This window comes from Peromyscus californicus, unplaced genomic scaffold (genome assembly GCF_007827085.1).
Source record: "Peromyscus californicus insignis strain IS unplaced genomic scaffold, ASM782708v3 Scaffold_4__1_contigs__length_199733344, whole genome shotgun sequence".
Lineage (NCBI taxonomy): Eukaryota > Metazoa > Chordata > Mammalia > Rodentia > Cricetidae > Peromyscus > Peromyscus californicus.
The window spans coordinates 76,774,862-76,798,021 of NW_026294562.1; the positions used below are offsets into that span (position 1 = coordinate 76,774,862).

At 44.0% G+C, this 23,160-nt stretch overlaps 1 protein-coding gene across 5 annotated transcripts in view; it reads right to left on the reverse strand.

The window, feature by feature from the left end:
• Positions 1-16,861, reverse strand: part of Sgf29 (SAGA complex associated factor 29) — a 31,762-nt gene extending 14,901 nt beyond the window's left edge. The window contains exons 1-2 of one of the 5 annotated variants that reach the window (XM_052712581.1): positions 16,684-16,859; positions 16,070-16,148 (exon numbers count right to left, since the gene is read on the reverse strand). The gene's annotated coding sequence lies outside the window, so the exon portion shown is untranslated. Of the gene's footprint in view, positions 1-16,050; positions 16,149-16,683 lie in introns of all 5 variants that reach the window. The other 4 variants (XM_052712580.1, XM_052712583.1, XM_052712579.1 and 1 more) reach the window with 4 other exon arrangements.
• Positions 16,862-23,160: the final 6,299 nt, after the last annotated feature.

Genomic DNA, 23,160 nt, shown 5'->3' on the forward strand with positions numbered 1-23,160 from the left:
AAGACAGTGTTGACATCTAGTGTTGACATCTAAGGTCTATCACAGACAGTATGTGAAAAATGAGAAAACTCATGAGCAGTCCTTAAAAGATGATGCACGAAACACAGAAAACTCATGAGCCATGTGAAATGTGTTAATAGATAATGGTCCTCAAACTCTTCAGAGATCTGCTGAATATGGCATTTAAAGTGTTTAATAAAAAAAAAGCTTCCTGTAATAGACAGAAATGCCAGCTCCTAGCAATGACCCTGAGGTCTCCAAAGGAAATGATGGGGCACAGATGACTCTACACAGATTGTATTAAAGCTAATCACTAGAAAAGGAACTGCCCATGCCTCATCCACTGCCAGGTCCTGCCCAAACTGTGAACACCGTTGGGTTGACTGTTCTACTCTGCCTTGCCAAAGTAGGTCAGTTTTTCCAAGTTCCTCCTCCACAGGAAAAACTGAGACCTTCTGGGTCTGGCAGCTGAAGATTTAACACAGTCCTGTGTGACAGCCGAATACCAACTTCTTCTGCTCCCAACAAAGCCACTGAGATCACCACAGGAGCATAAGTTAATCATCCAGTAGCTGTTAAGTCTCTGTCATTAATTGATATTGAGGCCATTTGGGTTATACTTCCTGCTCTAACTTATCCTTCTCAGATGTGAGGATGCTGATGACTAACTGTGGCTTTATCAGTTTAACAGATGCAAGCAAACCAGTTCCTCCTCCCAAGGCTGCAGTTTCTTGGCCAGTCCATGTGTTGGTTTGACAGAAAATGACCCCCAAAGGGAGTGGCACTATTAGGAGGTGTGGCCTTGTTGGAGTAAGTGTGGTTTTGTTGGAGGAAGGGTGTCACTGTTGAGGCAGGCTTTGAGGACTCCACTCATATGCTCAAGTCATGCCCCATGAGACAGTTCACTTCCTATTGCCTTTGAATCAAGATACAGAATTCTCCAGCACCATGTCAGCCTGCATGCCACCACACTCCCAGCCACCATGCTCCCCGCCATGATGATAATGGACTAAACCTCTGAAACTGTAAGCATCACCCCAATTAAATGTTCTCCTTTATAAGGATTGCCATTGCCATGGTCATGGTGTCTCTTCACAGCAATGGAAACCCTAACTAAGACAGTTCAGTTCAGTTCATATGTAAAAATCAGGCCTCCCTTTTCTAGAGCTGCTAGGTCTCCTGCTAAGAAAGGCAGACAGTTTACTTTGCTGACAGGCTTCACACTAAAAGAGTGAAAACTCACAAAACAGGTTTCAGTGTAAACTTTTATTATTCCTTTATTTAATGAACTTGCTTTATTTACAATGCTCTCAATAATCAACCACCTGTGTTTCATGGTATTTGATTGGATGGAAAGAAAAGGTTTGAAATTTATGTAAGTTGTGAGAATGTAAGACAGTAAATGAAAGTTGTAAAGGTCTAAGGATGTGAAAGTTTAAGTAAGTTCTGAGGGTATAAGAAAGTGACTTAAAGCATGTAAATGCAAACTATAAATGTCTGAGGAACTGATTTAAGGTATGTGAAAATGAGAAAGGTTTCAGATTTCTTCTCCTCTTTGCTATTGTTATACTAAGATTTCTAAAGTTCAGTGTTTTAATATTAATCAAGGGAGTTTTCATAGGCTATTTATCCAGCCCTGGTAAAGCAATGACTGTTACCAAGTCACAAGCTCAAAACTGTAAATGTCCTTGGTTGTCTTCTAAGTATAGATTTAAAAGTGCTTCTCATTGTGCTGAAAACATCTCTGTCCAATCTACACATCCAGTCCTCTGGAGAGAGGAAAGAGTGCTCGAGCTTTAAACCCAAAACCACAGCTTTTGCTATGACTCAGCTCTTTACAAACACTTACAATGAGCATTTCAGTACAGATTACTAACAGTGGTAATGCTAATACATTAAAAACTTGTACCTCTTTTTGTAAACATTAAAAAAAAAAGCTCATGTAAACTTCAGTGAGCTATGACTTGTACCTACCTGTCATAGGTCAAACTGACTCCAGGTAAGTACTCCTGCCAACCAACAGCCTAAGCCTCCCTGCCTACCGCCTGTTCCTAAGGGTGGGATATCTATCTCTTCCCCGACCCCTACACACACACCCAATGCCTGCCTTGGGACTACTTCCACATCCACAACTACCAGGACTATGGGCCTGAAAGTTTCAAAAGTACACCCGAGATAAAAAAAAATTTTCCCCTACACTTAACTTCTGTATCTGTCCCAGCAGGTTTCCATCAGCTGGAGAGTGCAAACTGCTCCCAGACTGCCTGCAATGCTCCAGCTGTCCAAGTGTTCCTTCAGAACCTGCATCCCAGACTGCTCCAAAGGGGCCTGCACTTCACTAGCCAGGTGGTCCCTTAGAACTTGGGCAGTGATGGAAACAGATGTCGCCCCAGCATGCACTTCTCTCTCCTTTCTGGGCCTTGACCAGCACTCCAATCTCCCTGGGCCCCAACTACCACACCCCAATTTCAGCTAAGAATCAGGTACACAAGAGATTATGTCACCTTTTATTTTTTTTTTTTTTTTTTTTTTTTTTTTTTTTTTTTTTTTTTTTTTTTTTTTTTTTTGGTTTTTCGAGACAGGGTTTCTCTGTGTAGCTTTGCGCCTTTCCTGGTACTCGCTTTGGAGACCAGGCTGGCCTCGAACTCACAGAGATCCGCCTGCCTCTGCCTCCCGAGTGCTGGGATTAAAGGCGTGCGCCACCACCGCCCGGCCTATGTCACCTTTTATTATCAACAAAAAGGCTGCAAGGTTAGGCCCCAAAGAAACTCAGGACAAATGGCTAACTGTGTTGCCTATTAGCACACCAAAGTGTCTGCCTGGACTCCAGGCTCACTCAGCACCTGTGGCTTCTCTCAGCACTTCTCCCCTTGGCCCTACCTTAAACCTCTCTAGCCCAGGGGACGTCTCTTCCCTCCCCCAGCTTCTCCTAGTTATACAACCACGCCATTTTGGTCACGTGCTCTTTTGGGTCTCATAATCCTCTTGGCCCTCTCCCCCCACCCCACACCCATCTCCTCTCATGGCCCAGTTCAGTCTGGATCCTTCCGGATGCCCCTGGCGTATTCTCTCTCATATCTACAATACAATCCTTCTCCTCAGCCCTACATTGGAGTGCCATGTCCTCATTTTCATTCACAGCTGTCTCTCTAGACCTGTCCTTCACAAAACACACAGCTTGTTGCAAAGGCTCAGGCCAGCCCCATTCCATAGCTGCTGCTGTCCTTGGCAATCATCCCATGATCATGGCACCTCCAAATATGCTGGTGTCTCTACTACAACTGGGCGGCACTTCACCAATAGCCTTTCCTGGGCTCTCTTCAGGGCCCCTGCCACACGGTGCCAAGCCTCAGCCGCCCTCCAAGACCCTTTCCACCCCAGAGTTTCCACTGCAACTGAGGCTGCATTTAACCAATGGCTCTCACAATGCCAGGCCTCGGCTGCCCTCCAGGATCCCTTCAAATCCTGAGGCTCTCATGCCACCACAACCAGTAATGCAGGGAGATTCTTACATAGTATCAAGTTTGGTTGCCAGCTAGAGATGCAGCCTTGGCTCTCTCTGGATCACAGTTTCTGATGCTGGTCTCTAATTAATCACTGCTTATTTCTCAACTCCAGCTAATCAGCACTGATTGTCCCACTAAAGCAAAAGTGTCACTTTAGTGGGTTGGTCTCTGATTCTTCAGCTCCAGCTGACCAGACACCATAGAATCTTAATTCAAATATATTATACAAACTGTCCTGAAAGGCTTTGAGGGACTCTTAAACTCTACAAGCCAGGCCTCCATCATTGGCATTTCTCCAGAACGCCTTATCTCCCAAGCTCCACAGAACAAACAGTCCATTAAGCTCTAAGCACCCAACTGCTTTTCCAGCCCCAAAGTTCCTAAGTCCATAATTCTCCTGAAAACATATATGTAGGTCTGTCACAGCAATATTCCACTCCCAATACCAATTTGTCTTAGTTAGGGTTCCTTTTATTTTCTTCCTTTTTATTTGTTTATTCATATATTTTATGTATACGAGTGCTCTATCTGCATGCACGCCTGCATACCAGAAGAGGGCATCAGATCCCACCATGTGGTTGCTGGGAATTGCACTCAGGACATCTAGGAGAGCAGCAGGTTCTCTTAACTGCCTTGCCCTTTCTCCAGCCCCATTAGTTAGGGTTTCGATTGCTAGGATTAAAAACACCCTCATCAAAAACAACTAAGGGGCCAGGCAGTGGTAACGCACACTTTTAATCACAACACTCGGAGGTAGAGGCAGGTGGAGCTGTGAGTTCAAGGCTAGCCTGGTCTACAAAGTGAGCTCTAGGACAGGCTGCAAAGCTACACAGAGAAACCCTGTCTCAAAAAAGAAAAAAACAAAAAAAACAACTTAGGGAAAAAAAGGTTTATTTCAGTTTATACTCCATGTTGAAGGGAAGTCATGCCAGGAACTTAAGGCAGGAGCCTGGAGTCAGGAACTGAGGCAGAGGCCATGGAGGAATGATGCTTACTGGCTTGGTTCCCATGGCTTATTCAGCCTGCTTCCTTATGTAGTCCAGGACTATCTGCCCAGGGCTGACATTACCCAATGGACTGGGCTCTCCTAGTCAATCACTAATTAAGAAAATGCCCCACAGGTTTGCTGACAGGTTGATATTATGGAATTATTTCTCAACTGGGTTTCGTCCTTCTCAGATGACTCTAGCTTGTATCAAGTTGATAAAAACACAAACCCAACCAGGACAGGTGTTCAGATGGTAACTGAGGTGGCAAGGTAGCACTAGAGAAAACATCTAGACTAATGAACAGAGACCAACTCAATGTTGGGCTGGAGAGACGGCTCTGCAGTTAAGAGCACTGGCTGCTCTTGCAGGGGACCCTATTCTATCCTTGGCACCCACAAAGCAGCTCACAACTGTCTGTAACTTCAGTATCAGGACCTCTCTGGCATCCCTGGGCACCAGACACACATGTGATACACAGACATACCTGCATACAAGATACACACACACACATAAAATAAATAAAAGTAAATTAAAACCTATCTTCACATCTGTGGCTGATCTTCAATAAAGATGCAATGATAATTCAATAAGGAAACATGTTCTGTCAATAAGTGATGCTAGGGACCACTGAAAATTGGAATACAGAAGAATGGATTTAGATTGCTATCTGAGTAAGACTTACCCAAAACAAAACAAAAAAAACCAAACACCAAAAAAACACCCAAATGATAGGAAAAAACAATTTCTGAAAGATACACATCTTTCTATCATTATGACAAAATATCAATATAAATCAACTTACAAAGACACACAGCTTTCCCTCGCTATGACAAAATACCCAATATAAATCAACTTATGAGGAAAAAAAGCTTATTTTGACTCAACTTCAGAATTTCAGTCCATGTCACTTGGCTGTGTTGCTCTGGGCTTGTGAAAGGACAATACATCATGGTGGGGGACATATGACACAGGGGTCCTGCTCACCTCATGACAGTCCAGAAACAGAAAAGGCAGCAGGAGCTGAGGTCCCAATACCCTTTCAACTGAGACCTGGTTCCTCCTTCCTGGATGACCTGTTCTGTACAGTGTGGAGATGATCTTTGTCAAGTAGGAGCAGCACCCAGCAAAACATCATCAATGAATTTTCAAAACCTCCAGCAGAGAGGACTGGAGTAGTCCAATTGAGAGAGCAAAGAAAAGGTAACTTGGAACTGGGTGCTTATGAACATCTAGCAGAAACCGACTGAGGAAGCCAAGGCAGGCAGCTAGAGTTCCCGAGTGAGTGGTTCTCATGGATGAGCTGTCCAGGGCTGAACTCTCGGGTCACGGTTCCCATTTCGGGCACTTACATGATGGAATAAACAACAGTAGTCTATGTAGAGAATGGTTCACCTTCTAGCTGTTCTCTTCTCTCCTGTCACAGGTTAGAGGCCAGCCCATCCCCAGACAAGGGACCTTAGTGGACAATGAGATAAACATGCTTGGGTCTGAAATGGAGGAGTCATTCCCAATTCCAGAGCCAGCCTCTCAGTAAGCTCAAACAGCACATGACGACTGACCAGTATCATGTACATTACAGGCTTATTTCCTAATGGTTCTACCACCTCGCTACACATTGACAACTAAGCCTTTAACACATGGGCCTCTGTGGAGATAGTCAAGAGTAAAACTAAGTAGGGGCACACACTTACAATCTCAGGGCTCTAACAAGACCTTGTCTTTAAATAAATAAATGTAGCCAAGAATGGTGGAGCACACCTTTAATCCCAGCCTAGGGAGGCAGAAGCAGGTGGATCTCTCTGAGTTCCAAGCCAGGCAAAGCTACACAGTGAGACACCCCTCAAAAAAAAAAAAAAAATCTAACCTATAGAAATATAAATGTCCAACAAACAATAACATTCTCCCTTTAAAAAAAAATCCAAAAAAGCAGCCGGGCAGTGGTGGCACATGCCTTTAATCCCAGCACTTGAGAGGCAGAGCCAGGCCAATCTCTGTGAGTTCGAGGCTAGACTGGTCTACAGCGTGAGATCCAGGACAGCCATCAAAACTACACAGAGAAAACCTATCTCGAGAAAACAAAACAAAACAAAAAACAAAAACAAAAAATCCAAAAGAGCAAAATAAAAAATCAAAGGAGAGCCAGTCTGTTTGTAATCCTTAGGAGGCTGAGGCAGGAATGATGTGGAATTGGAGGCTAGTCTGTGCACAGAGAGACCCTGTCTCAAATAAAAAGTTTTTAGAAAGGCCACAGATGTAATTCAGTGCAAAGGAGCTTTCCTAGAGAGAACTACAGGGGTCAATCTCTAGTACCGCAAAAAGAAAAAGAAACCGCGATACCCCACATCGTGTGCACAAGAATGTATGCTCTCTGAAGGAAGCATCTGGTATGCTCATAGGCATAGGCTAATAGGAGCCACTGTGCCTCCTGCCTTCTGGATCTGACAACAGCCACCTTTAACTCCAGGGGGAACTAATATCCTTTGCAGGCTCTGCAGGCACCACAAGCACATGCATATATCTTCACACACACACACACACACACACACACATATGCACATAAATAAAAAGCTTTTTAATCTTAAAGGAATAAGAAAAAAAGAGGGCTAGAGAGATAGTCCAGCAGTTAAGAGTTTAGCGCTGTTGCAGAAGACGTGAGTTTAAGTCCCAGGACCCACATTAGACAGGAATCTGACACCTCTGGCCTCTGCAAGCACCAACACTCACATGCACATACCTCTACACAGACTCACCCATACACTAATTTAAGATAAAATAAATGTTGAAATAATTAAATAAAGAGGAGGGACCGGCGAGCCACCGCCATGACAAGCAATATGTAAGGTACCGGTGAGCCACGAGCCATGTGGCTACTTATAGATTTATAGAAATGGGTTAATTTAAGATAGAGAAACAGTTAACAAAAAGCCTGAGCCATTAGGCCAAACAGTTTAAATAATATAAGCATCTGTGTGTTTATTTTATAAGTGGGCTGTCGGACTGCCGGGGCTTGGCGGGACCTGGAGAGAAGCTCTCCAGCTACACCTGGGTACAATGGCTCACGCCTACAACTATAAAACTTTGGTAATTGGAGGCAGGATCAGGAACTCAAGGAAAGCTTTACTTGCATAATGAGTTCCAGGCCAACCAGAGCTACACAGCAAGATTCTGTCTCAAAAAAAAAAAAAAAAAAAAGCAGTCACAACAGATTTATTTTATTTTGTATTTTTTTTTTTTTTTTTGAGACAAAGTCTTATCATGTAGCCCAGACTAGCTACACTCTCATGATCCTTCTGCCTTAATCTCCAGGGTGCTAAGATTACAGGCATGTATACCATGTCCGGCTGTTTGTTTCCATTTAGAAAAAATATTCAGAATATGCAAATCTGAGTAGGGAATGAATAGTGAGAAAAGAAAGAGACTATTAAAAGGGCACATGGCTTTTTCTGTCAGGTGAGAAATTGTGCTAAAAAGATGCATTATCACTGGGTGTTAGTCACTCATGCCTTTAATCCCAGCACTCGGTAGGCAAAGGCAGGAGGATTTCTTTGAGTTCCAGGCAAACCTGGGCTACAGAGTGAGTTCCAGGAAAGGTGCCAAAGCTACACAGAGAAACTCTGTCTTGAAAAACCATTAAAAAAAAAAAGTATAACCCTGAATATACAAACAACACTGACCTGGGTGTATAATGCCAATCACCCTAGTCGTGGGCAAACACTTATCTACTCTGTTTTATTTTGTTTTTAAGATTTGCCTACATTACACTTAATTTCTTCGTACTGCTGAATAATATTCCATTATTTTGATATACAACATTCCATCAATTTGTCAACTGATGGACATTTGATTTGTGCTAACTTTTTGGCTACTGTAAATAATATACCTATGAAAATTCATGACAAAAATTACAGTTTTGCTAATGGCATGGTAAAAACAGACCTTAGCATTAAAAGGAAGGTTAGGGTTAAAAAGTGAGGCTAGAAGCACTGAGGAAGGCAAATTAAAAGGTTTACTACAGGATAGGAAACAGCAAACTGATCAGGTAAGAGCAAGAAGAGAGTGCTCTTAGCTGCTGGGCCACCTCTGAATACTCTGAAACTGATTGCATGTTTAAATATTTTGAATTAAGTGGAATATGTTAGTAAAATAAAGTTCACCACATTTACTTTCAGAAAAAAAAAAAAGAACAAGTGTTTTTAACTGCTGAGCCCCCTCTCCAGCCTCTAAACAGTATTTTTAGCACCACAGGATTATTTATTTTCACATGAAGAAGAATTACGTGCCAGAAAAAAAAGCTGGGTGTAGAGGCAAATACCTTTAATCCCAGGACTCAGGAGGCAGAGGCAGGCAGATTTCTGTGAGTTCTCATACTGGTCTACATACCGAGTTACAGGACAGCCAGAGCTACATAGTGGGACCCTTTACAAAAAAAAAAAAAGTATAAAGAGCCATGATGGCATGCCTATAATCCCAACATATTGGAGACAGGGCCAGAAGCAGGAGTAACTTGAATTCAAGGTTAGCTGGGGCTATTAAATAGTGAGACTCTCCAAATCTGATTATCCTCAAAATTGAAATGTCAAAAAGTATAAAAGGTCTAGTCATGGGACTGGAGAGATGCTCAGCAGTTAAGAGCATTTGCTGCTTTTGCAGAGGACCTGGGTTCAATTCCAGTACCCACAAGATGGCTCACAACTGTAACACCAGTTCCAAGAGATCAGACATCCTCTTCTGGCCTCTGAGGGCCCCAGACATGCACATGATGCACATAGGATGTAGTGAATCAGGAGCTTGGATTAGAGATGACTGGGATAAATATAAGAACAATCAACCTCCAGGCTGTTGCTAAAGCCTTAGGAACTAGTGGGAAAGAGGCTACCTGCTGAGTGAGAAAACCAGAGAGCAGAAAAGGCCCCACTGAGCTACTACAAAGAAGGTTCAGGGTGGACAGGTGAGCTCAGGGAGAAGACCCTGGGAAAGCATGGTTCTCTGCTGCTGAAAGTGAGAAGTTAGGGTGATAACTCAGGAACACCAGTAAATTCAAATTTCAGCTCTTCCTCTAAATTCAAGTTTGTTGCAAACTCAGCATTTAACATAGGAAAGGACATCATGGAAGAAACATTTTGTCTCCTGTAAGCTGCTACTTGACCAGCCTGTCACTATGGTTACACAGAAGCCATCACCAGCATGCCCATGGTCAATGTAGCAATTGAAAAGAACACAGGGCTGCCAGGTGGTGGCAGCAGGTGCCTTTAAACCCAGCATTTGGGGTCAGAGGCAGGATCTCTGTGAGCTTGAGGTCAGCCTGGTCTACAAAGTTACAGGGCAGCCAGGGCTACACAGAGAAACCCTGTCTTGAAAAAAACAAACAAACAAAAACCACAGGGGTCCTGCTGGACAGTGAACACAGCTTAGTCTACCTAAGGCCTGGGGTTTGAGTCCCAGATAAAATATAATGGCTAATTTTATGCGTCAAGCTGACTCTCCTACAGTTACTAAAACATTATTTCTGGGAGTTTGTGAGGATGTTTCCAGAAATGCTTATCATTCAAACTGCAGTTCTCAGGCTTTTGGGTTTAGACTGGACCTACTTTGGCTTTCTTGGGCCTGCAGCTTGTAGACGGTAGCCCATCAGACTTCTCAGCTCCATAACCCTGTGATCCAACCCATGCTAACACTCTCTCTCATGTACCTCTCTGCTGTATCCTACTGGTTCTCGTTCTCCAGAAAACCTAACAGGAAAAGAACAGCTGTTCCTTACTAAGCACTACCACATGCCAACTGCTTTTGTGCAGGTCATTTTCCTAAAAACCCCACAAAGGACTGTTCATTTAGTACTTGTGAGAAACTGAATCTAGAGAAATAAATTATCAAGGTCCACAAGCAGTAAGTGGCAAAGATGGGGTTCATATTCAGATTTTTGTGACTACAACCTAAGCTTGAACATTCAAGCAACCCTTAGGATCATCCACATCCACTCACTCATAATGGTAAATGTTCACGAAACTACCTTCTGTTTGGTTGGGACCTCCAGCTCCCTCCTTCATGATCCAGAAAGACCCATTCCTGTCTCTCCAAGCCCTGCCCACTCAGAAACTCTGAACAAAGGGAAGGCACCAAAAAGCCCAGTTCTGCATTTTTGGAGGCTACAGCAGCTCCTCCGATGAAGTTGCCAGCTGCCCAAGACCCCCCACCTAAAGCGTTCAGTTTTTGATCATACTTGGGCACAAATCCAGCTTATTATGGACACATCAGCACCCCTCACCTACAGGTTATATAACTTTCCTACTTTAATTTGGGTGGGTGACTTCTCCTGCCTGGATCTCTGGGACTGTGGAACTCACCCTGGAGTTGCTCTGCTCAAATAAACCTGTTCTTTTTTTTTTTTTTTCCAATTTGGCTCGATCTGGTTTACCAAGTTAGTGTAGAAATCTATTATCCGTCTACAAAAACCTATTACCTTCTACATGATAGACTGTGGCCACAAATTTTATCGATACCAATTTGGCTTTTTTTTTTTTTTAACACAGATGATCCCATTTAAAAACCTTTGTAAGAATCTTAGCCGGGCGGTGGTGGCACGTGCCTTTAATCCCAGCACTCAGGAGGCAGAGTCAGGTGGATTTCTGTGAGTTCGAGGCCAGCCTGGTCTACAAAGCGAGTTGCAGGAAAGGCGCAAAGCTACACAGAGAAACCCTGTCTCGGGGGGGGAAAGAAAAAAAAAAAAAAAAAACCTTGAAATTCTTAAAAAACCTTTTTAAGAATCTTAATACACACACATTTAGAAATGGGAGGGGGTGTCTCTGTCCCCACTTCTAGCTTCAGAAAGTTGGTACTAAAACTATAGATTCATTTGATCTCTCCTACTGACCCCACACTATCCTAGAACAACCATAGTGAATCGAGGCCCTCTGCACCAAACAAGCACACACTTAGGAAAGTGTGTGCTATTCTCTCTGTCTGCCTGAAGCACCTCTGAAGTACCCTTCTTTTCTTCCTTTTTAGGTCACTCTAATTTATTCAACTTTCAGGATTTAATTACAGTTGTCAAAATAAACTTTTAGTAGGGCAGTGGTGGTGAATGCCTTTAATCCTAGTGCTCAGGAGGCAGAGGCAGGTGGATTTGAGTTCAAGGCTGGCCTGGTCTACAGAGTAAGTTCCAGGACAACCAGGGCTACACAGAGAAAACCTGTCTTGAAAGACCAAAAACAAACAACAACAAAAAAGAACTTCTAAAAGTAGAGCTTATCAATTACTTTCACACCAAGAACATGTTTATATAAGAAAGTAGGGGAAGAACAACACTGCTCACAGACAGTCACAGGCTCCTCCACTTAACACAAGGCCAATTAAAATTGGAAAGTTCCTAAGGCCTGCATATGAACTTTATTCTTGTTATGTTTTTATTGTTGTTGTTTTGAGACTGGAGTCTTGGTATGCAACTCTGATTGTCCAAAAACTTGCTATGTAGAGCTGGCTAGCCTGGAACTCCCAGAGATTCACCTGCCTCTGCCTCCCCAGTGCTGGGTTTGAAGGTGTGTGCCATCATGCCCTGTGGAGGCCCAAATTACTCAGGGTCCGAGAATCTGAGCTTGCTTTACCCAGCAGGGCTGCATAAGGGGATAATTTGGCCATGGGCATGGTTGACAGGTGTTTGGAAGGGTCTACACTTGGCTAGGCTGTGTGCTTTGATCTAGCAAGGGGGAGGTCTTTTGCTCTGATCCTTGGCATTGTTATGAAAAGTCTTTTTGAATACACGGAAAAGGCTGTTGGGTTTTGAACCAGGTCCTCCGGAAGCTATCCTGTGTTTCTGCCCTTCTCCCCTTTGCTATCTTTCTATCTAATATTTTCTTATCCCACTCTCCTCCTCATAGGAACCCTGGGAAAGGTGGGAGCTAGCCTCCCACAATGCCCAGCTTATTTTATTGCTTTTGAGGTAGGGTCTCACTGTAGTCCAGGTTGGCATTGAACTCACATTTCTCCAGCCTCAGCCTTCAGAGTAAACTTCTGTTACTGTATTTGTCATTCATGCATACGATGAGCTGTCTCACTAACAGCTCTCCTACCAGATCCCAAGCTCTGAATACAGGCGCTGCTCTAGTCATCTTCCTGATCTGCACAGGTCTTGGCACACAGTGCTTTCAAATCAGATTGCTGAAGAGAGCTGAGTCCTGAACACCCCTTAGAGCAGTCTTTCAGCTTAGAACACTGCAACTGTTTTTAATCTAAGCTATTCAAGTTCTCCTGTCTCCAGAAAAAGCTGGTAAACACCAACACCTTCCAAGAGAAGCTATCTATTTCCCACATATGTAGAAGAGGTGTTGCCCCTTCATAATTCCACTCAGTAGTATTTGCTAATTATCTAAGACATGAAGGATGTGCAGTAGTGAAAGAAAAACAATGCAGAATGGACATTAAACAAATATAGTCACATGCCAAACAATGCCAACACCCAACAACAGACCAAACACATGACAGTGGTCTCATAAGATTACAGTCCAGATTTTTATATTCAGCTCTAGCATTATATCTCCTCTTGAATGTCTAATATTATTAGTATAAATCTTACTATAATATTATAATAGTTATTATAATTGCCAGGCGTGGTGGCACTTGCCTTTAACCCCAGCACTCAGGAGGCAGAGACACAGGTGGATCTCTGTGAGTTAGAGGCCAGCCTGGTCTACAAAGTGAGATCCAGGACAGCCAAGGCTGTTACACATAGATACTCTGTTTCAAAAAAACAAAACAAAGATTATATGCTCAAAAAATATTATAAGCTCAAAACTTCCACCACCTCATGACTTCTATTAAATATTTATTTATTGCACGTAGGAGCACATGTTCCACAGGTTTACTGGTTTTCTTCCTACCACATGGGTCACACTCAGGCGGTCAGACTTAGTGACAAGGGTCTTTACCCTCTGAGCCATTTCCCTGGCCAGTATTTTTATTGAACCTTTTCTGTGTAGACACACAAATACTTTTCATTTTATGAAGACTACCTATAGTATTTGTTATAGTAATATGCTGTATATGGGTATAGCCCAAGAGTAACAGGTATGTAGTAGGCTACACAATCTAGGATGTATAAGAACACTCTTATGACAAAATCACCTAACAGAGCATTTCTTAGATTGCATTCCCATCATTATGTGATGCATATGTTCCATATACTTATTGTTAGGGTGAAATAAGCACTAAAGAAGATAAAGACATGTGATGATTAGTTTTAACTTGACATCTAAATCACTTGGGAAAAGATTCTCAATGTCTAGATCAAGTTGGCCTGCGAGAGATTACCTTGATTATGTTAACTGGGATGGGAAAACCACCCATCCTTGATGGCATCATTCCCTGGGTTTAGGTCCTGGACTGTGTAAGTGTAGAGAGGGGGATGAACACAAGTAGACATTCGTGCATTCATCTCTTTCTACTCCTGACTGCAGCTGTGACACACAGCTTCGAGCTCCTGCCTTGGCTTCCCCACAGTGATGGACTATAACCCGAATGCTCAGCCACACAAACCTTTCTCTTCCACGTTGCTTTTTTGTCAGGGTGTTTATCACAGCAACAGAAAGGAAACTAGTACAATACATAACTGGGTAAATCAGAATACAAAAGGACAATATACAATTCGGCACTGAGACTCAAGAATAATCCTGTTCTAACACACTGATGGAGAAAAGTGGGGGAAGCCCACAAATAACTCCCAAGTTCCTAGCCTGAGTGTCTGGAGGATGGGAACACTAGTGAAAGTATGAGCATGTGAGGATAAAACCGAAGATTTCAGTTTGGCTCATCTCTGAAGTGTCTATCAGACATACACTAGAGCTGAATCTAAAAATCTGCAGCACTCATAAGACCAAGACAGGAGGATCACCATGAGTTCAAAGTCAGTCTGGGCTACAGAGTAAAACCCTTTCTCAAAAAAAAAAAATAATAATAATAATAATAATAATAATAATGAGCTAAAGCAATGGCTCGGTGATCAAGAGCACTGGCTGTTCTTCCAGAGGACCCAGGTTCAATTCCCAGACCCCACATGGTGGCTGATAACCATGTGTTCCAGTTTCAGAAAATCTGATAACCTCTATGGTCTCTGCATGTGGTGTATAAACATCAGACAAAATATTCATATTCACAAAATGAAAGTAAATAATCTTTAAAAAACAAAATGTTGCTGGGCATAGCAGCCCATGCCTTCAATCCCAGCACTGAGGAGGCAGAGGCAGGCAGATCTCCGAGTTACAGGCCAGCCTGACTTCAAGGACAGGTAGAGAGAGCTACATGGGGAGACCAGTCTCAAAATTTTTTTTTTTTAAAGTTGCAAAATATTTTTAAATTAATAATAAAAATACACAAATAAATCTAAATAAAAATAAATCTTGAGTTGAAGGTAGAATTGTTGGGGATGTGACAGCCAGCACTAACCTGATGGCATTATGTTATGGCCTGCTCTATCCCGATCAATTAGTGACACTTCCCCCAGAGTGCTCAGATCTGTGTAATAATTTATACATAACTCTCCTGTGATAGCCAAAGAAACTTAATATGGTACCAGGCATCCCTTAGGGGCCCTTTACCTTTGCCCAGCCATGCCTGTGATATCCTAGTGGCCTGCAGGTGAGATAAGAATAAGAAAGTGGTGTTTCTGCTTTCTGCCTTTGTAAACTTGCTTATCGCTGTGCACTGGGATGAAGTGGTCTTTTTATCACTATACAATGAGAAAGAGAAACAATTGAGGGTTGTAAATTTTCCTTAGAAACCCTTCTTTCAGCCCCTTCAGCAGGCATGTTGTTTGGTTCTAAGGTTGCTGTCCTTCTGCTAATAAGAATAAACTCGGGGTTGGGGATTTAGCTCAGAGGTAGAGCGCTTGCCTAGAAAAGGCAAGGCCCTGGGTTCGGTCCTCAGCTCTGAAAAAAAAAAAAAAAAAAGAATAAACTCATTTAATCTAAATTTGAATTGAGCGTAAGTCCCAGTGGATTCAAATGCCACAACAGAATACTGATCTAAAAATATAAATGTGAGGGGCCAGTGAGAAAGCCCAGCAGATGTAAGTGCCTACACCAAGCCTGATGACCTGAGTCCCATCCTAGAAGCCCACAAAGCGGAAGGAGAAAACCAACTCCTGAAAGCTGTCCTTTGACCTCTACACAAGTGCCACTGCATGAACACGACTGCCTTCACACACACACTAAATACTTTTAAAAGGTAGGTAGAATCGAAAGCCAGGCAGTGGTGGCACACGCCTTTCATTCCAGCACTCGGGAGGCCGAAGCAGGCGGATCTCTCTGAGTTCAAGGCCAGCCTGGTCTACATAGTAAGTTCCAGGACAGCCAGGACTGTTATATAGAGAAACCCTGTATCGAAAAACAAAAACAAAACAACAACAACAAAGATAGAAATGAGTTAGCACCAATATAAATGTTATTTATATTGAAAGTGTTCCAGGAAGTGAACAGAAAGAAAGGCAAGATGTTTATGTATTTCGATGGTACAACCATTAAAGATAAAGAAATGGAGCAAGAGTTTTAGGTAATGAAAGAGGATGTTACCAAGCCGTCATCGCTTAACTTGGCAACTCGGAAGTCGAGGAGGCTTTGGTGGAGCTGTTTCTCCGGAATGACAGGAGACAGGGCTTCCCTGGAGAGAGCTGAATAGAGAACGGCGGGGGAAGATGCTAATGAGTAGCAGCCGACGCCCTGGGCTGCAATGTAAACTGACAGGTGAGTGAGCTGGAGGGTGGATGAAGTTACACTGTTGTGTAAACGGACACCTCTGGGGAATGGGTCGCTCAAGTCTGTAAGCTCAGCACTCGGGGCTGGGGCAGGGCTACTGCGAGCTCCAGGCCAGGCTGAGCGAGACCGTCTCAAAAAACCAATAAGCTTTTGAGCAAGTAGGAAAAAGTGCAGGTGTCCGGGGCCCCATCTCAGGCCGAGCACCTCACCAGGTGCCCGCCCCGGGGTAAGCCAGCGCCAGCCGCTGCCCACCTCGCCAGGGACGTAGGGCGCACGCGCAGACCCAGGGAGCCGGGGCGCAGGCACCCCCCAGCCCCGCCCCCTTCCCCGTCCAGGGCGCTTGCGCGTCTCCTCCGAAGCCGCCTCAGCGAGCCGGGCGCCGGGCAGGAACGCTGGCCCTTCGTTCCCGCGCTGCTTGGAAGTACCTTGCCATGGTCCCGTCCCACCTACCGAGTCTGGGGCGAAACAGCACGTCGCGCTGGTAACTGAGGTGGTGGGAACAGGAGAGTCGCTGGAACGCTTCCTCACAGGGTAGTACAGCACTGGTGTTCGAAGGTTCGCGGCACGTCAAGAACCACACACGCTGTTTCTCTTATGAGCGCGGTCGAGCGCGGAGGACTCCTTTGCGCATGCCCGATACTTCTCTGTGACGTGCTGCATTGCACCCTGGGAAACGTAGTTTTTACTTTGACACCTGTGCCCTAATCTATTTAACCATGACTTAATCGATCAGAGTGCTTGTTTGTTTTCTGCGTCTTTGCATACTCCCCCGAAAACTTTCATATAAATCAAGCGAACCGAAAGGCATATATGGAGCCTTGCCTAGCATGTGGGAGGTAATGGGACCGCATCCTCAGCACCAGAAAAAAACTAAACAGAACATCGGATTGTTGAGGAGAGGGAAAGAAGTCCTCCGGGAGGCATATGAGAACTCCGAACTTTAAGCTAAATTTTGTTGGGAATCTAAAATTTATATATATATGTTTTTCGAGACAGGGTTTCTCTGTGTAGCTTTGCGCCTTTTCTGGAACTCGCTTTGTCGACCAGGCTGGCCTCAAACTCACAGAGATCCGCCTGCCTCTGCCTCCCTAGTGCCAGGATTAAAGGCGTGCGCCACCACCGCCCGGCCCCCAAAATATTTTTAAATTATAAATAAGCAGTTTTGAGCTCAGAAGTCACATTTTTACAGAATCTTCCGAGGAAATAAAAGATGTAGACATGCAAACGTTTAGCTATAAACGTATTCCTTGGAAGCCTACCTTGTGGCCTTAGCCTGGTCCTTGTTTCAGTCCTCAGGACTGTACCCACTCCCAAGTATCTGTACTAGTATTTCATACATAACCCCTAAAAGGTCAAGATGGTTTGGTGGTTAGGAGCACTTGCTGCTCAATCACGAGGACCAGAATTAGAATTCCAGCACCCACTTCAGGTGGCTCACAACTGCCTGTAACTCCAGTTCCAAGGATCTGATTCCCTCTTCTGACCTCCAAGAAAACACATACACACACACACACACACACACACACACACACACACACACACACAGGAAATAAATCTTTTTTTTGTGGGTTTTTGTTTGTTTTGGTTTGGGGTTTTTTTTTGGCAATGTTTCTCTTTATCGCCCTGGCTGTCCTGGAACTCACTCTGTAGACCAGGCTGCCGTCAAACTGAGAGATCAGCCTGCCTCTGTCTCCTAAGTGCTGGGATTAAAGGTGTGCGCCACCAGCACCCAGTGAAAATAAGTCTTGTTTGTTTTGTTTTGTTGCTTGACAAAGTTCCAGCATTTTGATACTGCAAATCATAACTTTTCAGCACCTTCTTGCTTTCTGTGATTTTTTTTTTGTTGTTGTTGTTCATTGTTGTTTTGCCTGCATGTATGTCTGTGTGAGGGTGTCAGATCCCCTGGAACTGGAGTTACAGACAGTTGTGAGCTGCCATGTGGGTGCTGGGAATTGAACCTAGATTCTCTGGAAGAGCGGCCAGTGCTCTTAACCACTGAGCCATCTCTCCAGCCCATTTACTTTCGTTTTTAATGATTTTCACTATGTGTTAAGGGAGTTTCCCTATGCCTGTTTCTTTGGGAAATTTTGTGTGAGCTTTGGTGAAGGATAAGAATATATACAGTGCGCAAGGCCAACCTGGGATACAGAGTGAGTTCCAGAAAAGGCACCAAAGCTACGCAGAGAAACCATGTCTGGAAAAACAAAAACACAAAACAAAACAAGAATATATACAGTGGCAGTCTCTTTAAACAGACAAAAAAAATCCCTGCCATATGGAACTATATAGCATGATAACTCTGCCTACTTCCCACACAAGACTCCCCATTATGCACCCCCCTCCAATTACACCAAGAATAGAGGTTAAAGACTTGTTAACTAGGCATATCTGGTCCCAGAAATGAAAAACACACAATCGAGAGAAACAGTGAGTGCAGAATCAGAGCCTGAGGCAGTTTAGGGCAAGGGTTCAGTTAATTAGAGAACAGTGCTGCTATTAGTGGCCTACTGCATGTATGTCAAGGTCTGGTATGCTCCACTGTGAGCAGATTCTGTTAAGAAGTTAGACTGGCCAGGCAGTGGTGGCACAAGCCTGTAATCCCAGCACTCGGGAGGCAGAGGCAGGTGGATCTCTGTGAGTTCGAGGCCAGCCTGGTCTACAGAGCTAGTCCAGAACAGGCTCCAAAGCTACAGAGAAACCCTGTCTCAGAAAATAAAAAAGAAGAAGTTAGACTGGGGCTGGAGAGATGGCTCAGAGGTTAAGAGCACCGCCTGTTTTCCAGAGGTTCTGAGTTCAATTCCCAGCAACCACATGGTGGCTCACAATCACCTGTAATGAGATCTGGTGCCCTTTTCTGGCCTGCAGGGACACATGCAGGCAAATACTGTGTACACAATAAATAAATAAATAAATCTTTTAAAAAAATCTACTTTCAAAACTGTTCCTATCACTCTATTCATCCCCCCTTTATTTAAAAAAAAAAAAAAAAAAAAAAAGAAGTTAGACTGGCTTGGTCCCCCTCTGCCATACACAGGAGCACACACTGAAGGAATCAGAATGGTATGGTATAATGGAAAAAGAGTAAGATGTCAGGACCTTCCCTTTGGGAGCTTACAAGGAGAACAGTTCTATATTATAAGACAGGCACACACACACACACACACACACACACACACACACAAAGACAGGCACAAAGGAATACAATCAGGAAACAGTTCAATGCTTGTGCTACACTGTACAAATGCTGCATCATAGCCCTTGAGGAATGAAAATTGCTCTTAGGGGTTTGTTTCTCAGGATTCAATGTCTGATCCCTCCTGACCACAAAGACTGAGACCATGCAGGAGGAAGTGTAAGAGGGTGCCTAGTGGGGTTACTGAACCTTAGACAATAGGCATTTAGATTCTTGCTTTGTGCTTCTAGAAAAATCCTGGTAGGGTTACTGAACCTTAGAGGACAGTAGGTGTTTAGATTCTTGCTAAACTTATTGTTTTTTTTTTTTTTATTTATTATGTATACAGTGTTCTGTCTGCACATATCCCTGCAGGCCAGAAGAGGGCACCAGATCTCATTACAGATGGTTGTGAGCCACCATGTGGTTGCTGGGAATCGAACTCAGGACCTTTGGAAGAACAAGCAGTGCTCTTAACCTCTGAGCCATCTCTCCAGCCCCCTTAAAACTTATTGTTTTTTGCTTCAAGAAAAATGCTGTAATGGCATTGATGACCTCTTTCACCCCAGAATCATTGTTTGCTTTCGATATTGACTGTGCTCAAACTATAATGCAATTATAGAGTATATGAGGTACAGCCTGTTTTCAGCAAATGGTCAGTCATGCTGATTGGCCCTTAGGTCCTGTCAGCCCCTTTCCCTCACCAACTGCACATCTCCTCTTTGGGACCTGAACCCCGCTGGAGCTGGACTCTGGCAGTTTGGTTTTTCGAGACAGGGTTTCTCTGTGTAACAGTCCTGGCTGTCCTGAAACCAGCTCTCTAGACCAGACTGGCCTCGAACTTACAGAGCTCGACCTGGCTCTGCCTCCTGAGTCAAGTGCTGGGATTAAAGGCGTGCGCCACCACCGCCCAGCTGAAAATAAATCTTTTAAAGTTGATAATTACATACTGTTATTCTCCGATAGAATTTCAGATTCTACAAGGTCAAGATCATAAGTTTCATCCATTTACTCATCCCCAGCATGCAGCACTGTGCCCAGCACACAGTGAGCTATCAGATATTATTCTTTTTTTTAATTTTTATTCATTTTTTTATTTTATGTACAATGGTGTTTGCCTGTGTATGTTTGTGTGAGGGTGTCAGATCTTGGAGTTACAGTTGTGAGCTGCCGTGCGGGTGATGGGAATTGAACCTGAGTCCTCTGGAAGAACAGCCAGTGCTCTTAACCACTGAGCTATCTCTCCAGCCCCATGAGATATTTTTCTATTAGGGAACATTAAATTTCAACACTGGAACTATTTCAGTCCCCAGACTAACAAAGAAAATTAAGAAAAATGATGAGGCTAGGTGTGGTGACCCACAGAGGTTTCCTAGTGAGAACTCTCTCAGGGTCCGAGAATCTGGGCTTGCTTTATCCAGCAGGGCTGCATAAGATGATTTGACCACGGGCATGGTTACCAGATGTTTTGAAGGGTCTGCACTTAGCTGTATGGTGTACTTTGATCTTGCAAGGTGGGAGGGTCTTTTGCCGCTCCCCTTGGCATTTGTATAAAAAGCTCCCCCCCCCCTTTTTCAATTTAGAAGAGGAAACGGTTTAATTCATTTTATACTTCCAGGTCATGGGCCACCATTGAAGGAAATCAGGGCGGGAACTGAAGCAGAAACCGTGGATGATCTTTGCTTGGTTACTGGCTTTGTTTTCTGGCTCATGCTCAGCTAGCTAGCTTCCTTTTTCGTTTTTCTTCTCTTTTCTTTCCTTTTTTTTTTTTTTTTTTTTTTTTTTGGTTTTTCGAGACAGGGTTTCTCTGTGTAGTTTTACGCCTTTCCTGGAACTCACTTGGTAGTCCAGGCTGGCCTCGAACTCGCAGAGATCCGCCTGGCTCTGCCTCCCGAGTGCTGGGATTAAAGGCGTGCGCCACCATCGCCCGGCTTTTTTTGATTTTTTGAGACAGGGTTTCTCTGTAGTTTTGGAGTCTGTCCTGGATCTCGCTCTGTAGACCAGGCTGGCCTTGAACTCACAGAGATCCTCCTGCCTCTGCCTCCCAAGTGCTGGGATTAAGACATGGGCCACAATGCCCATCTTCAGCTAGCTTTCTTTTTCTTTTTCTTTTTTTTAAAGATTTATTTATTTATTATGTATACAATGTTCTGTCTGCACATATCCCTGCAGGCCAGAAGAGGGCGCCAGATCTCATTACAGATGGTTGTAAGCCACCATGTGGTTGCTGGGAATTGAACTCAGGACCTTTGGAAGAGCAAGCAGTGCTCTTGACCTCTGAGCCATCTCTCCAGCCCCTCAGCTAGCTCTCTTATACAACCCAGGCTCACAGTGGGCCTAGCCCTCCCAGATCAATCATCAATCAAGTTAATTTCTATCAGACATGACTACAGGCCAATCTGATAGCCCGATCTAGCTGTTGACCCTATAAAACCTACGCTCAAACCTGTTGAACCTTGTCTTCTGTCCATCCGTGTAGCCCTAACTTTCTTTGAAATGAGGGAGTGTAGGGGAACAAGGAAATGGGATGTCAGTGTAAAAGGATGGCCGACAGACTTTATAGGAGGGTCTTTCCACTTTCACTTCACAAGGTACAATTTTTTTAAAAGCTCTTTTGAATAAATGCCTCGAGCAGCTGGGTATTGACCCAGAGCCCTCCTGAAGCTATCCTGTGTCTCTTTCTCCTCGTTGCGTAGTTCTATCTTTGTTGCTCCAATTCTAAAATGGTCTTTTGATAAAAATCCCAGAGCCTGCCAGGCGGTAGTGGCACATACCTTTAATCCCAGCACTCAGGAGGCAGAGCCAGGCAGATCTTTGTTAGTTTGAGGCCAGCCTGGTCTACAAAGCGAGATCCAGGACAGACTCCAAAGCTACACAGAGAAACCCTGTCTGGGAAAAAAAAAAATCCCAGAGCCTGATATTGGGGTACATGCTGAAAGATCAGAGAGACAAAGGAACAAGCCACAGCCACCTCTTACCTCTAGGACGCCTCAGCCTGTAAAGGCTTTAGTTCCTGTCTCCTCACACCTTATACACATTTCTCTGCCCAGCCATATCACTTCCTTCTTGGTGCTAGGATTAAAAGCGTGTGTGCTTCCCAAGCAAAGGCATGAGATTTCAAGTGCTGGGATTAAAGGTGTGTGCCACCACTGCCTGGCCTCTATTTAATCTAGTGGCTTGTTCTGTTCTCTGATCTTAAGGCAAATTTTATTAGGGTACACAATATATCATTACATGTCTTTATACCTAATATTTCTTCATTCCTCTTTACTCCACCCAAGAACCCTTCAAAAGGTGGGAGCAGATCAGAGCTGGACGCCCACAGAGCTCCACAGCTAGAGAGATGTCCAGCAATTAAGAACACATACTGCTTTTGCAAGGAGCCCAAGGTCAGCTCCCAGTGTCCACATTGGTGACTTACAATGGCCTATGATTCCAGCCCCAAGGGTATCTGATGCTTCTGTTCTTCTCTGGCACCTGCATTCATGTGCACATACCCACACAGAGACATATTCTTTTTCTTTCCGAGACAAAGTTTCTCTATGTAACAGTTCTGACTGTCCTGGAACTCACTTTGTAGACCAGGCTAGCCTCCAACTCACAGAGATTCACCTGCCTCTGCTTCCCAAGTGCTAGGATTAAAGGCATGTGCCACCACCACCCAACCCATTTCATTTTTTAAAGATTTTGTTTTTAGGATGTATTTATTATGTATACAAGTGTTCTACCTGCATGTATGCAGGCAGGCCAGAAGG